Below are 15,099 nucleotides of genomic sequence, written 5' to 3' on the forward strand. Positions count from 1 at the left end.
GATATCAAGACTAGCCAGCATGGGCCTCTTCAAAAAATGAAAGCCACAGGAAGAAATTTTCCAATAAGACAATGGGATGGGCATTGTAAAGGAATATTCCAGGGTGAGAAGGACTCAGGAATAGTTAGATGTCTCAGGACAAGGAGGTCTTAGGTACTGAGGGAATTTCCAAGATAATACACCAGCAGAGGCATGGTTTAGTAATCTGAAAAGTCAGAGCTAGGACCAGGAGAGGAATGAAGTAGAAGAGCTAGAATTTGGCTCCACGTTCTCTGACACGAAAAAAGCATGCCCCTTCATCTCGCCTTCTTAAACCCCCCCCAAATCTTTCAGCTCCCCATTTCGTTCTCAGACTGCAGTACTATTTTCTCTACACCATAGCAGTAGATAAGTTATATGAAATTTCTTTATGTATACAGAGAATAAAGGAATTTCCCAGGGTTACATAGCAAGCAATTGTCAGAAGAGAGAATTGAATCCAGGTCTTCCAGACTCAGGCAATATGCATTCATTAAGCACTTACTATCTGACAGGTACTGTACTAAGAAATTAGGATCTAAAGACAAAAAAAAATCTCTGACCTCAAATAGCTTAAATTCTAATGGGAGAGATAACATGTGTATAAAACATATACATATGTATATGCATACACACACAAACTATATATACATACACACAACATATACATCATAATACACAAACATATTGTACATGTACATACATACATATATACACATACATATTGTACATGTGCATACATACACATATACATGTATACATAGATATATACATATATGCATTTGCTTATATATGCACATATGAATATATGTGTGTACACATGCATACACATATTCATACATATGTACATATATTCATACATATGTACATATATATATATATATATACATACATACATACATATATATGGTTAGACTTGAAAGGGAGTGTGCTAGCAACAGGGGCTTAATAAGAAAAGGCTTTGTGCAGAAGGTGGTACTTGAGCTGAGTCTCAAAGGATCCCAAAGATTCCATGAGGTGGAGGTAGCTGACAGAGTCAATTCCTGTTTGGAGTACAGTCAGAGCAAAGATACAAGACAATAAATGACATTTCATTTGTGCAGACTTACAAATGAGTGAGCATGGCTGGATCACAGAGGGTGAATATGTAAAATATTGTAAAGGTAGGAAGAGGACAGATTGTAAAGAGAATTAAATGACAAATATAGGCACTTAGGTGGGGTAGAGTAGATATAATGATGTGCTCATCATTTTGACAGTTGTGTGGAGGTTGGATTCAAGTAAGAAGAGCCTTGAAACAGGTAAACCAAATGAGAGGCTGTGCTAAGCTCAGCATTTTCTCCACTACACCACTCTGACTCTCACCTGATTTATATACCAGGTAAAACATGCATTCATTTCTTCAGCATTGTTTTTTTTAGTCTCTCAAGAGTGCTACTCATAGTTAGAATGTTTGTTCTGTCTAACAAAGCCATTCCAAGGTAATGTACAATGTTCATAGTTCAGAAAATAAAGGAACCAGAACAACAAATCATAATGTAAAAAAAAAAAAAGATAGAAAATCATGTTTTGAGAGCTGAGAAGTTTGAACACAGAAGAGTCAGGATTTCCTGATTTCTAGTCCATCTGTTGCCAATCAATTGAGGTATTAGAGTTAATCTATTATCAGTGAGTCAACCAGTTAACCTATTAGATGCAAAATAGTTTAAGAATTTTACTTACCACAGGAGACTGCCAGGATTAATTCTCTAATCTTAGTAAAGTGCTTTGAAAATGAAAAAAACATTGCTTAAATGCTTAGTGCCAGATGATAAAAAATAATTCCATACCATTAGGTCAAATATTCTGCAGAATCTCCATTTAAATATTATTTGGCAGCTTCAGTATCCTTTTGGAAAAGTCTTCCTTAAAGGTTGCCAGCCCTGGTAGTGGAATATGGTGCTGTGATGAGTATGCAAGCATACTTTGATGATTGTGGTTAATTCACAAGGTTATTTGCTATTCTCCAGAGCTTTTTGTCAGCATTTGCTATATCTTCATTCAATTGTGGTGAATGTGAGGCCACATGTTTAATAACAGACTGTGAGATTATTAAAGATTAAAAAATATACCATCTAACCAGTGCATCACCTCGCTATTTCAAGTGATTTGCTCAAGCTTGCATAAACAGTAAGTGGCAGTGCTAAAATTTGAAATAGGTCTTCCATCTCTAAATCTAACCCTCCAATCAGATACACTCACTTTGTCCTTGAAAATAAACAACTTAACAATGGTCTTTTAAAAAAATATGTCAACCTCCATTTTCTGAAAAATAATATTCTGTATGCAATTTCAATTCAACAAGCATGAATTAAGTGCCAACTATACACCAGGTCTGTGCTATTTGATTAGAATACAAAGACAAAAAAAAGCAGTACTAGCTCACAAGGCAAAAATAAAAGCAACAGGCTCAGATTCTTATAATCTATACAGTAACTCAATAATGTTCAGGCTTCTTAAGAGTCTGACTAATATGACAGATGTTCTAAAAAATTCTTATCTTTGACTGAAAGAAGACTTGGGTTGAATTCTTTAGGGCAGGACCCACATGTTGTGATTTTGGGGTCCCAGCACCTCTAAAACCCTAAACCTCAACATTTTGGTGGCCTATATGGGGAAATTGCCTAACCCCAAGTTCTTCTCCAGTCAAGACTAGAAGGTATGTAAGCCTCCCCCCTTCTTTCTTGCTCTGTAGTTGGGGTGGCTCCCCAAGCACCTAGGAAGGCTTAGAGGTGCTTTTTAGGCAGACAGTTACGAGACTGTTTCACACTTGGGCCTGATGCTCTCAGGCTCTCAGTCCACTGGTTTGGTTCAAGTAGATGGACTTGGGTGCACCTTCCACAGCATAGAGGACAAGGACAGATATCCAGAAGCATATGCTCAATTCTATCAATTCTCTTGGCACTAGGGAATTGGGAAACTGCGGGTGCTTTTTGGATCCCTGAGGCTTACTTACTCCCTTCCCTCTACACCCCTGAATTGTCCTTCAAGGAGGCTACAGGGAAAAATTTAGAATAGCTAAAAACATCTTAACAGATTCTGGATGTTTTGTGATCAATCGTTAAGGAGTTTTGAAAGTCCTTACAACCCTGGGCACTCCTTTCTCCCAGTTCCTTCTCTTGAGTCAAAAGGGTATGTTAACCCCTCTCATAGGTGAAGAGAGTTTCACCCTTTACCCCTCACTTTTGATTTTGCCCTCCCCCACCTGGGGAAAAGGAGGGGGGAGGGGCAGCAGCTACAGCATGGGCCCAACTGGTAATGGCCTTGGGCTCTAGGCAACCTTTGCCTGGAAGCATCACACAGGTTCAGCACATCCTGCTCAAGGTAAAGAAGCTAGCCTCCGAACTTGGGTAAGCACGTTCTTTTAAAGTTGTAGTTTTAGCTGTTAATAATGAGATGTTGATTCTCTGTGTAATTTAGAAATGTATTTAACAAAACTGAAGTTACCTAATTGGTAATGGGTTTGTTTCAAGTTTCAAATTGGTAAACTTTTTGTATTAGTTGGTATGTCAAACAACTTTTCATAATTTGATTACTGATAAAATAATTCAGCTATTGTTGGTTATTGTTTTAACGTGTAAACTTGCCAAAATGCTTGCTTGGGGTTGTCTTGCTGAGAATTTGCAAGAATATAAAAATAATCTCTAATGATTGGCTTTTTACACCAGGATGTAAATCCTGGAAAAGTTTTTCCTCAGCTGTGATTAGTGAAACTTGCTGTTTGAGATAAAAGCTCATAGGATTTTATTTTGAGTTGTCTGATGGATCATAATAATCCACTGATAACCAATAATTTACCATCTGACAGAAATGTCACAAGAGAGAATTTGATACTGGTAGGAAGTCAGCATTGGGAAAAGCTGAGAGGACAATTTTAGCCTCAGTCTAAGATGGGATCCTTCTGGCTCAGTTTCCCCATTATGTTCCTTTGAAAAAGCATGTTACCCATTTGGTTATTCTTGAGTCTGGCTATGAGGTGGATTTGATACTGTATGGTTGGAAAACTGAATTATCTGAATCCAAACAGACCTAATGTTGTTTTATCCTGTCATATCTGGGCCCTACAGTCTTTTCTGTCATATTTGTGTCTTCCAGACTACAAGCCATTCACCTACAGTTGGTAGCAAGCAATAGGTACCAGCCAATGTCCCCCCATCATTTCCTGGATGCAGCCTGTGCTGGTTCCAGTCAACCTCTTCTTCGGTAACCCCTCAAGGCAGGGACAGGTCTACACCCTTTGCCAGCAGGAAATAGTTTCAGAAGCCAAAACCTTTGCCCCTTACCCCAAAAGAATTTGGGTCCCATTTGAGGGGGGAATTGATGAGGATGGAATCTGGACCCCAAAAAGGAAAAACCCTGGACTTTCCCATATGGCAAAATCTCTGGTGTTCACCTGAGGCTATAGTCCTATCAAATGGCCTTTCACTGTGGCCACACCCAGTCTCCCAATTCTGTTATCCTTAACCTAGCCTAGCCCTCCATTGTCTTACCTCCCTATGGCCTCAGGCCACTTCCCAAACTTGGCCCTATCTTGGCTTCATTTTCCCTTAGCCATGTGGTCCAGGTCCCTGGAGTTCTATTACCTCATAGTCCTCCATAGACTACTTGGCCACTCCTAGATCCCTCCCATAGTCTTTCTGTATATAAGGTTCATCTTGTCTGCATTAAGGTGCTCAAATTCTTAAAATCTAGCCCCTGCTCAGATTCTTATAGTCTAGCCAATAGCTCAATCATGTTCAGGTTCCTTAAGAGTTTGCCCAATATGACAGATGTTCTAATAAACCTTATCTTTGGCTGAAAAAAAAAAAAAAGGAAAAGCAACAGTAGCATAAATAGGTTTGATAATTTAGACACTGTTATTAAAATAGGATATATTATTTAATCAAAAGTGAAAAAGAGCAGGTTTTAATGGACAGAATTTGTGCTGGATCTAAAGTCTAATGACAAAAACTCGTATCTTATATCTATAATTTACTATTTATTGACCTTGTGGAAGTCACTTAGCCCCTCTGTATCTTAGTTTCCTTCTCTGTAAAATAAGGGGTTGGATTAGCTAATCCTCAAGGTCTTTTTCAGACTTAAATGTATTATTCTATAAAATTTAATTTCCTAAGTATTTACTATGTACTTATTACATGCAAGACATCATACACCGGGGCTCCCTATTATTTCTAGGATCAAACATAAACTCCTTTGTTTGGCATTCTTAGGCTCTTCCTACCTTCCTAATCAACTTTACATATCACTCCTCTATATGTACTAGATGGTCCAGTAAGACTGGCTCTCTTGCTATTCCTGGCAATGACCTTTCATCTCATGTCTATATTCCTTTGCCCAGGATGTACCCTACAACTGGCTACATGCAAGGCACTGAGTTGGGTGCTAAGGATAAAGACAAAAAATTAACAGCCCCATGGAGCAGCTAGGTGGCATGGTGGATAGAGAACCAGCCCTGGATTCAGAAGGACCTGAGTTCAAATCTGGCCTGACACATAAAAAACACTTATTAGCTGTGTGACCCTGGGCAAGTCACTTAACACCATTGCCTAGCCAAAAAAATAAATAAAATAAACAACCCTGGCCCAAGTCAAACAGTATGTCAGAGGTAATCAGTCTACTGACACATAGCAAGTGCTTCATAAATATTTATTAATTGATTGACCTATATGTCAATTTCTACATCATTCTTAGCAAGTTATTACTCTATATCTGCTTGACAACCTCTGGTGAAAGAGAACTCAATACCTTCTGAGGCACCCTGATTTTAGATAACACTTAACAGTTTGTTTTTTTCCTTGCATATGGCTTTGTCTTCAAATGCTTTTAAAACTGCCCCCACTCAGCCAACCAAGCCAAGTAGAACAAAGTTAATCCTTGTTCCACATAATATCCCTTTATATATAAATGAAAAGAAAAGTAGCTCATTCCTATCCCCCACCTCTACTAATACCAAGTCTTTTTTTTTTTTAATGGCTAAATTGTCTATTTCTACAGCATACCCCAAGGCTATTCACCTACTTTGTCAACCTTCTCTGCATGCACTCTAAATATTGTACCAAAAATTGAATTGAATACATCAGATTTAGCCTGAAAAGGCAGAATATTTGGAGGATGATCATCTTTGTCATTATCAGTGATATGCCTCTATTATTTAAGCTTAAGCCTGCTTTAGTTTTTCAGGACATTGTATCACCCTGTTTTATGTGAATGAACTTGCAGGGCACTAAAACCCTCAAGCCTTTTTCATACAAACTGTTTTCCAGCCAGAGAAAACACCTTTTCAATCTTGTATTTGTGCAGTTGACTTTTTAAACCCAAGTTAAGGACTTCATATTTATCCCAATTAAATTATATATTATTAGATTTAAGCCAATATTCTAATCTGTTGAAAAATTTTAATACTCAATCTGTCATCTAATATATTAGTTATCTCTTCTAGTACTTTTTAATTAAGATAGGTACTTTTTTTTTTAATGATCATTTCAGAGGTCTCATGATAAACTCCTAACTTTGTGTGTCACATATTGCAATTCCTGGTAGGGAAAGTATTTATAAGGTTTGCTAGAAGTGATAGGATGAGTAAGGGAAAACTTCTATTATAGTTTTCTCATTCATATATATTCACAACATCTCTAACTCCCATGTAATACTTTCTCTAAAATCATTTATGATGTCCCTAAAGAAATGTGAAAAATTCCATGTGCACATTATATGTGCATGTATTTATATATGTTTATTAGAATGAGAAATCAATTATTAGCATATTAGCAAAATAATATGTTTGGATTTCATGAGTTGATTAGTTTAAATACATGAAAATTATAATAAAAACCTCCAACTTTCACAGGATTATGACTATAGGGCATAAGACTAATGGTATTCACTTAATTGCTAAAAGACTTTCCAAGGACCCAGAAATCATTGATTTCTAAGCTCAACATAACAATAAAAAGTTTAAATCTAATTAGAAATTCAGTTTCTCTAGCCAAAACTTATAGCTGAAAATTTTGTTTAATGAAAAGAATGGAAGATAGTTTGAGATTTGGCTTCTCAATTTTTTATCAGCTCTATTCAAAAATAAACCACTTCTTGAGATGGTAACCACCCCCATGTTATTGAAACCATGATTGGGGGCGGGGTGTGGAACAACCAAATTTAAGATTTTATTTATTTATTTTTTTTGGTGGTAGCTGGGCCCATAAAAAGGAAATTCCTTTTATCAAATCAGATCAGCAAATGCTTTGCACTCATAGTCTTAGAAAGTTCCCTTGGTCACTGAGATAAGTAGAGTTAGCCAGAGTCACATGGTCATTATGAGTCACAGGCAAAATGAGTCTAGGGCTTTCAGATGCTGAGGCCTGCTGTCTCTCCACTATACCATGATGTTTTTCTTGAGGTCATCACTCATTCCTATGGAATTTAATTAGTTGTGAAAAGAGTATCTGACTAACAGGCAATCAAAGCATTGGGATTCTCATCCAAGGTTGCTTACAAATTCACTTGGATGGTGGGAGTAAAGTATTTTGGCTCTGTGGGCCTGAATTTTCTCTTCTGTATACTAAAGTCCTTTCCAACTCTGACATTCTGTAAATCAGACCTGTACAACATACTGCCCATGGGTTACTTGCAGCCCGACAAAGGATTTCAGGTGGCCTGCATAAAATGTAGAGGGTGTAAAAGAAAGTAAAGATGTAAGAAGTACTTCGTGCCCCACTTAACCCACCTTCCCCTACTAACTATTCTGCCCATCGTATAACTTGGAGGGTGGGTTGCCACTGAGCACTCTCTCCTCTTTGTCACATGATCTACAGCAACCAACCATCATCAGTCTGTCTTTAGTCTGAGAGGAGCAGGAGTATTAACTTTTCCCTGTGTTTTTGGTCATTACTGGCATTGAACAGGGACAGAGCCAGTGCAGCCACGAGCCAAAGCAGCTAATGCCTGCTATGAGATGAGCGGCAACAATGCAAGGGCTTCTTCCTCTCCCTTGCTGCCAGGCTTCCCTCCAAGTTACATGAGTGGCTGGCACTCTCTCCCAAGTCAGACACTCAGTTCAGTATCCTTTGTGAGCAGTTGTTGTGCAGATTTTTTGGTTCTAACATTAAAGATTTTGTGGTGACCTTGTATAATGGATGATAAGAAATGGAAGATCAAGTCAGAACATAGAGTATTTAGTCTGGAGTACACAACTGGATATTTGTTTCCTTACATGGGAGACAAAATATTGTGCCTTGTTTGCTGAGAAGTAATAGCCATTCTGAAGGAATACAATCCCTCTCATCATTTTGAATCAAAACATCCTGACTTTAGCAAATTGGACACCAATGAAAAACAAATTAAAGCGTCCAAATTGTTGAAAAATCTCAATGGGGGAACAATGAGGTGGCTACTAAGGTTAGTTTTCAGATTTCTTAAGGAATCAATTTCAGACATGATTCTGTAGTATGATAAACTGCTTGCTGACAAGAAGTGTAATATGTCCCATTAACTAAATGTAAACATTAAGAAAACCTGAAAAATGTATTAAAACTTGTATCAGTTAGCAAAGTAATTTTAACATAATGTGATTTCATGATAAATAAAAATATTAAGTAATAAGTGTAATTAATTGATATGAATTGATATTTCCCCTTTTAAATATGGTTTACTTGCAAAATATTTTAATCATTAATTATAGTTTTATTTGAAAAGTGAGCTGCTAAAAACCCATTTGTGGCCCAAAGAAGTTTTAGCCTTTTTTATTTTTGGTCCCTTCCTATTACCAAGTTGTGCAGGTCTGCTGTACAATTTAGCAAGTACTAAATATTTGCTAATAAGTAGATACTTAATAAGTAGATAAATAAGTATCTGCTAAGTACAAAGCCCTTGGGGTGAAAAAATGCATATAATAACCCTTGCTTTTGAGTAGTTTACAATCTAAGGAAGATTCTTATAATTAAAAAAAAAATCTCCAAAATATTTTCTGACTGTCCTTCAGAAGGAAGAGTCTGTCAGGAATGTATTTTAATTACCAACTCAAAATTATGGAAAACCAATTTCATGTTTTTTTTTTGTTTTATGTGAAGGAAAAATAGTGCAAAAATGCTATTTCTGCCTAATTTCTGTTTCACACTTCCATCTCATTTTCTTTTCCTTTCTTTTTCTTTCTTGGTAATTTTTTATAGTTTGTCACTTTAATGTCTCTTCAGCAGTTTCTGCTAGGGAAAAAAAGATTTGTGAGGATTTTGATAATATTTTCTATTTGGAAATTTTCATACCTCACAACCTACTAGGCCTTAATTTCCTCATTTGTATATGACAGTTTTGTTTAAAAAAAATAAATATGTAAGCCCTTTTTTAGCTGTGAATCTATGATCACATGCTCACGTGTATGCAACAACTTTTATTTTAGCCAATAAGAGCAAATAAGGCTCAGAATCACTGACTTGCAGTCCACATGAGAGGTACTCTCATAGAGCTACCCTACAAAAGATGATCACAGCCATTTCCTATAGTGCGACACTTAAGTCTAGTCACAATATCAATTATGGTGTAATCAAAATCCAAAATGTGATGGGCTAATTATAACCATAGTAGTGAATCACAGAAGTTGACTATATATGTAGATTGTATAGTATTCTTGTCAAATATAGATCATTCTCTTAAATATATGACCCCCTAAATATTCATGAATAGTTTAAAAAGTTCATTTGCCTTGAAAATCATATCCACATTAAGTTGAAGCTAACTCTTAATCTTTTGGGCAACTAGAGCACAACATAGACAATTCCAAGAAGTTACAACTCAGTCATTTAACTTGGCTTTGAAATGCCTCATGTGTTTTCATTCTGCATTGGCCCTAATCCCCATTCTAAATATAATTATGCTTTTCTCTATGGATCATGTCAAACTTAATCTGAATTCTGTAAGTTAATGTTGTCTTGGTGATAGTAGAGATAGCTAGAAGTGTCTTAGATGTTAGGGGAAAAGCAAAGAATTATTCATCAGAGAATTAAAATTCAGCATGAATCATCAAGAAATGGATAAATGAGTGCCAACCTTAGATTATTCATATCTGTTTATTAGAGAATCTTCACATGGACAGTACATAAAATCTGTAACTAAAAGAGTAAAGGGATGTGATGTCATGTTTAAGCAACATTTCTCTCTGGAATGATGGAAGTACTCCTCTAGAGAGGATAAAATTGAATCAATTAAGAATTCTGTCAATGATTTTGAAGTAGACAGTGCTCTATTCATTTTATTGGTACAGACAACAGAGCTAACTGTGGAAGGAAGGAAGGAAGATAAAGAAATGTGACCATAATTAATTTGCTCAGTTCTTATTTTTTTTGTTTTGTTTTTTGGTGAGGCAATTGGGGTTAAGTGACTTGCCCAGAGTCACCCAGCTAGTAAGTGTTATGCATCTGAGGCCGGATTTCAACTCAGATCCTTCTTACTCCAAGGCCAATGCTCTACACATTGCACCACCTAGCTGCTCCCTCAGTTCTAATAGAAGATAATTGTAATAAAAGGTAAATGATTATTTCTCTTTTACTAATAATCAAAAATTGAATTAGGACTATGATTTCTCTCCTTCCTATTTGAGTAGCTAACTGGAAAACTTGGATCTGATCAAAAGTAAAGAATTCTAATCATCGGAAAATGATAAATTCTGCTCTATTGTGTTTTAGTTGGATAGGTCTGAATGGAAGTAGATTCCTCCTCCTGTCTAGATTGCCCTAGATTAGAGTGGTTTGGAAAGAAATACATATCTTCATTCAAGACTGACTGATCAGAGTCAGGTCCCCCACATCATTATTAGAATAAGCCCACCATTATAATATTCATTCTTTCATTATTTGTTAACCAGTCAGAGTTGATTTCTACCTTCAAGAACACCCACTTTTCCAAGGGCATATAAGCATTCAGTGAGATCGATTAGGAGTCTTTGGATTATGAGAGATGGCCAAATGACCATCTTTTTTATTAATTACTCACTTGCCACAATTAATAAAATGATTAATTACTCAGAAATTATGTCTCTTCAACTATTTATATGTCACAGTGCTCACTGAGGAATTCCGAAATGGAGAATGCCATCCAATTCAATTGTATTTGACCAACGCCTAAATCATAAGGCTACTTGTAGCAAACAATTTTGTTCCTTTATGTATGCTAGTTGAGAAAGGTTAGGGAAAGAATAAAAGAGAAACAGGTGACCTGGATAAGTGGTTAAGACATAGAGTTGGGCTGTAGCTATGACTGTAGGGAGAATAAAAAGGAACTCAGTTTAAAAAATAGAGAAAAAAATAAAATATGCTTCAATTTGCACTCAGAATTCAGTTGCTTTCTCTGGAGGTAGACAACATTTTTTATAAGTCCTTTAAAATTATGGATCATTGTATGGATCAGAGTAACTAAGTCTTTCTCAATTGATTATCACTAAAATATAATTGTTACTATGTACAATGTTCTTCTAGTTCTACTTACTTCACTTTGCATCAGTTCATAAAATGTTTTCCCGAGTTTTTCTGAAACCAATCTCTTTATTTCTTACAGCACAATAGTCTTTTATCCCAATCATTCACCACAACTTGTCCAGCCTTTCCCCAGCTGATGGGTATCACCTCAGTATCCAATTCTTTGACACAACAACAACAACAACAACAAAACTGCTATAAATATATTTGTACATATATGTATTTCTTTGATCTCTTTGAGGCATAGACCTAGTAGCATCATTGGGTTAAGGGGTATGCAGTTTTATCGCACTGTGTACTTAATCCTAAATTATTCTCCAAAATGGTTAGACAGTTCATAACTCTACCAACAGTACATTAGTGTACTTATTTTTCCATATCTCCTGTCATTGAGAGTTCTGCTTCTGTGAGCCAAGATGGCAGAGTAAGAAGTAAGTCACTCTCACCCTCCCTTATTGACCTCTGAAAGCCCAGAAAATAGCCCCCTAGGAACAACCCTGGAGCAGCTGAGCCAGCAGAAAGATGGGGTGCAACAGTCTTGTAGCCCAAGAATGTTATGGGATTAACAGGAAAGGCTCTGCTCACTCTGGAGGAGGGGGAACAGTACAGGATGGGAGGCATCCCAGGAAGCCAGCAGCAAGCCACACCTCAGAAAACCAGGGGGATATCCTGAGCCCCAGGGTGGTGGAACAGGCAAGCACCAACACCTAGATCCCCCAAGTACCTCAACACAGGCAGTGGAACCTGTAAACACCAGCTTGGAAAACCACCACATGTGCCTGGCATTTTCCAGCAGCACAAGAAACTTAGATCAGTATCCCCTGTGCTTCAGTAAGAGAGTTCAACACTACAAGTCAGGAATTAGGCAAACACCATGAGCATAAAGCAGAGACAGACAATGAGGACAAGTAAGAGCACAGAAGAGGACAAAACTGTTAATACACCCACAAGCAAGATCTCAAAGGGCGATATGAATTGGTTTCAAGACCAAAAAGCCTCCTTGGAAGAGCTCAAGAAGTATTTTAAAAGTCAAGTAAGAGAAGTAGAAGAAAAATTGGGAAAAGAAATGAGTGGTACGCAAGAGAGAGTCAGTAGCTGGGAAAGGACAAAAATTGACTATAGAAAACACGTCTTCCAAAAGTATCACTGGCCAAATGAAAAAGGAGGCACAAACACTCACTGAGGAGAAGAATTCCTTAAAAAGTAAAATTGTTCAAATAGAAAATGAGGCACAAAATCTAATAGAAGAAAACAATTTGTTAAAAATTAGAATTGAGCAAGTAGAAGCTAATGACTCTAGTCAAACAGAAACAAAAGAATGAAAAAATAGAAGAAATAAAATCATAAAATATTTCACTGGTAAAACAACTGACCTGGAAAATAGATCCAGGAGAGACAATTTGAAAATTATTGCTCTATCTGAAAACCATGATGAAAAAAAAAAAAAAGAAGAAGAACCTGGAGAACATCTTTCAGGCAATCATCAAAGATAACTGCCCTGAGCTCCTAGAACCAGAAGGTAAAATAGTCATTGAAAGAATCCACTGGTCACTTCCAGAAAGAAATACCAAATTGAAAATGACAAGAAATATTGTAGTCAAATTCCAGAATGACCAGGTCAAAGAGAAAATACTGTAAGCAGCCAGAAAGAAACAATTTAAATATCATGAAACTACCATCAGGATTATGCAGGACCTTGTGGTTACTATATTAAAAGACCAGAGGTCATGGAATACAACATTCCATAAGGCAAAGGAACTTGGGTTACAACCAAGGATCAACTACCCAGTGAAGTTGAGCATAATCTTTCAGGAGAGGAGATGTACATTCAATAAAATATGGGACTTCCAAACCTTCCTGATGAAAAGACCAAAGCTCAACAGAAAATTTGATCTTCAAATACAAGACTCAAGAGAGACATAAAAAGGTAAACAAGAAAGAAAAAACCCAACATGGTATTAATAAGGACAAACTGTTTACATCCTTACAAGGGAAGACAACACTTGCAACTCTTGAGAACTGTATTGTATTTCGTCATTTAAAAGGAGTATACATAACAGATGGTTTGGGTATAAGTTGACTTTAATGTAATAATAAAAAATCTAATTAAGTGGGGAAAAGGGATTGCACTGGGAGAAGAGGAAAGGATGAGACAGACAAGGGTAAATTATATTACATGAAGAGTATCAAAGACCATGTATTAGGGCATAAAAACTTTATAATACAATGGAAAATGGTAGAAATGTTAACTGGATCCTTTACAAATCATGATGCAATAAAAATTACATGCAATAAAGGGCCATAGAACAATAGACTAAAACTTAATTAGAAGCTAAATAATCTAATCCTAAAGAATGAGTGAGTCAAACAAGAAATCATAGAAATGATAACTTCATCCAAGAGAATGACAATAATGACAGAACTTACCAAAACTTATGGGATGCAGCAAAAACTGTTTTTAGGAGTTTTATATCTTTCAATGCTTACATGAATAAAATAGAGAAATAGGAGATCAATGAATTGGGCATGCAACTAAAAAAGCTGGAAAAAGAACAAATTAAAAATCCCCAATTAAATACCAAATTAGAAATTCTGAAAACCAAAGGAGAGATTAACAAAATAGAAATTATGAAAATTGTTGAACTAATAAATAAAACTAAGAGCTGGTTGTATGAACGTTTGGTTAATTTGATTTGCAAAAAGAAAGAACAAAAGCAAATTACCAGTATCACAAATGAAAAGAGTGAATTCACTGCCAATGAAGAGGAAATCAAAACAATAACTAGGAGTTATTTTGCCCAACAGTATGCCAATAAATTTGACAATCTTAGTGAAATGAGTGAATACTTACAAAATATAATTAACCCAGATTAACAGAAGAGGAAATAAAATGTTTAACACCATTTTAGAAAAAGAAATTGAACAAGTCATTAATGAACTTTCTAAGAAAAATTCTCCAGGGCCAAATGAATTTACAAGTGAATTCTATCAAGCATTTAAGGAACAACTCATTCCAATACTGTGTAAACTATTTGGGAAAATAGGTGAAGGAGTTCTACCAAATTCTTTTTATGACACAAATGCTGATACCTAAACCTGGATGAGCCAAAACAGAGAAAGAAAATTATAGACCAATTTCCTCATGAATATAGATGTAAAAAAAATTTTTTAACCTTTGTTTTTAAAACCTTCGGTTCCAAATTTTCTCCCTTTCTCCCTCCCCATGTACAGTCATTGAGAAGACAAGCAATTTGATACAGGTTTTACATGTGTAATCATGCAAAACACTTCCATAGTAGTCATGCTGTGGAAAACTAACTATATTTCCCTTCATCCTATCCTGCCCCCTATTTATTCTATTCTCTCTTTTGACCCTATCCCTCCTTAGAAGTGTTTGCTTCTGATTACCCCCTCGCAGAATCTGCCCTACCCTCTATCATCCCCCTGCTCTCTTGTCCATTCCCCCACCTATTTTCCTGTAGGGTAAGATAGATTTCCATATACAATTGAGTGTGTATGTTATTACTTCCTTAAGCCAAAGCTGATGAGAATAAGATTCACTCATTCCCTCTCACGTTCC

The 15,099-nt window shown here is 36.3% G+C and overlaps 1 pseudogene; it reads right to left on the bottom strand.

Annotated features, from left to right (window-relative positions):
• Positions 1–12,294, bottom strand: part of LOC114024460 — a 76,501-nt pseudogene extending 64,207 nt beyond the window's left edge.
• Positions 12,295–15,099: the final 2,805 nt, after the last annotated feature.

This window comes from Vombatus ursinus, unplaced genomic scaffold (genome assembly GCF_900497805.2).
Source record: "Vombatus ursinus unplaced genomic scaffold, bare-nosed wombat genome assembly UNPS02014821.1, whole genome shotgun sequence".
Taxonomy (NCBI): domain Eukaryota; kingdom Metazoa; phylum Chordata; class Mammalia; order Diprotodontia; family Vombatidae; genus Vombatus; species Vombatus ursinus.